The sequence below is a fragment of the Castor canadensis genome, chromosome 14 (genome assembly GCF_047511655.1).
Source record: "Castor canadensis chromosome 14, mCasCan1.hap1v2, whole genome shotgun sequence".
NCBI classification, from domain to species: Eukaryota; Metazoa; Chordata; class Mammalia; order Rodentia; family Castoridae; genus Castor; species Castor canadensis.
In genome coordinates this window covers 12,099,306-12,101,259 of record NC_133399.1, presented here as the reverse complement: position 1 = coordinate 12,101,259, position 1,954 = coordinate 12,099,306, and positions in this window count along the sequence as shown.

Below are 1,954 nucleotides of genomic sequence, written 5' to 3'. Positions count from 1 at the left end.
TTTTATAAGTATATTATTAATACTATTTGTATTTGCCTAATCATAATTTCATGATTGTATACATTATGGGGTACACATCATATATATATATATATATATATATATATATTTATATATATTTATGTGTGTATGTATGATTAAATCAAGATCATGACCATTTATATTTATATTACCTCAATAACTCATTATTTAAAAAGTTTTTTTGGTGGGATTAGGGTTCCTACTCAGGACTTCATGCTCACAGGTAAATGCTGTACCAATTGAGCCACACATCCAGTGCATTTTGCCCAGGGCCTGTGTATGCTAAGCAAGCATTCTACACTGAGATACACCCTCACCCTCTAGTATTTTATGGTAAGACATTTAAATTTTGCTCTCTTTTTTATTTTGAAACTTATGTTATTGTCGACAATATTTACCTTTCTCTATGATACATCTCAAAACTTAGTCCCCCTCCCTACATCGAAATTTTTACCCTTTGATCAACAATACCCTATTCCCTCACTCCCTCCCCACCCTCTACCAATGCCTGAAAAGATGATTGAATGGCAAATTTTATGTGCATTTTTCCACAAGAGCAGGTGACACAGCTCGGTGACAGAGCATTTGCCTCACATGTGCAAGTCTCTAGGTTCAACCCTCAGAACTGTTCCCCCAAATCAGTTTTTATTAGCATACATTAAATTGTACAAAGTAAAGGGTTTCAGTGCTGGAGGTGACACTCAGTTGGTAGAGTGCCTGCCTAGCCAGTGCAAAGCCCTGAGTTCAAACTCTGGTACCATTGGGAAAAAAATAAGGGGTTTCCTTATGACATTTCTATACATGAATACAATGTAGTTGGTCATATATGCCTCTCTTCCTTATCCCTCCTTCTCCTGATCATTTTCCCTCACCCTTCCACTTCTGTAATAAGAAGAAAAAACAAGGTCATCGAAAATATCAGTTTTAAAAAATGTAGTTCTTACTCAACTATCAGCTTAGTGTAACCCAATATAAATGCCTCAAATATGCCAGGTGTCAGTGCCTGTCCTCCTAGCTACTCAGGAAGTAGACTCAGGGAGGATCATGGTTTGATGCCAGTCCAGGCAAACAGTTTGAGAGATTCATTTTGAAAATACCCAACACAGAAAAGGGCTGGCAGAGTGGCTCAATAGTGGAGTTCAACTAAAAGTATGAGACTTGTAGTTGAAACCCCAATACCACTGAAAAATATCGCAGATAAATCAACGTAAAGGAAGGAAAAATTTATTTTCAGTTCATGACCAATTGACTGCACTGCCTTGAACCTGGGGCAGCACGCCATGGCAGAAGCATATGGGGGAGTAAACCCAATGACCTCTTAGATGGGTGTGAGAGACAGGAAGAGACCAGGGTGCCAGAATCTCTCCAAAGGCACACATCAAATGACCTAAACCCTCCCGCTAGGCCCTACTTCCTAACAGTTCTACCACCTCCCAATAATGCAATGAGCTGGGACCCTCACCTTTAACACATGGGTCTCTAAGGGTCCAAACTGTAGCAGTAGTGAATGGCCTCATAAGCGGGCTTCAATCTTCCATGGAGCCCTTGGAAGCTTACCCTGAGAAACAAAGCCATCTAATTTGATAAGTAGAGACTGCATTTCCCCAAATAGCACCTGTTTCCAGGGTCTTGGCCTCTCTCCTTGCAACCATCTGCATCTTTTCCCCACTTCATGGTCAGCATCTGTCTGTCACTCCCTATGAAGGTGGTCCCAACTGTTCCTCACAGTCCTACCTTCTGAGATCATAGAGGGTAAATAGCTTGAAATAACAGCCTCCAAAAAAAGACCAAAAGGTGACATGGATCCTATGTGTTGTGTTCACAGGTCTTCCATGTTTCCATATGGTCTAAGGCAGGGTTCCCCAACCTCAAGACTGTTCACACTTGGGTCCCCATTATTCACTCTGTAGGTGCTATTCTGTGCCTTCTGGGA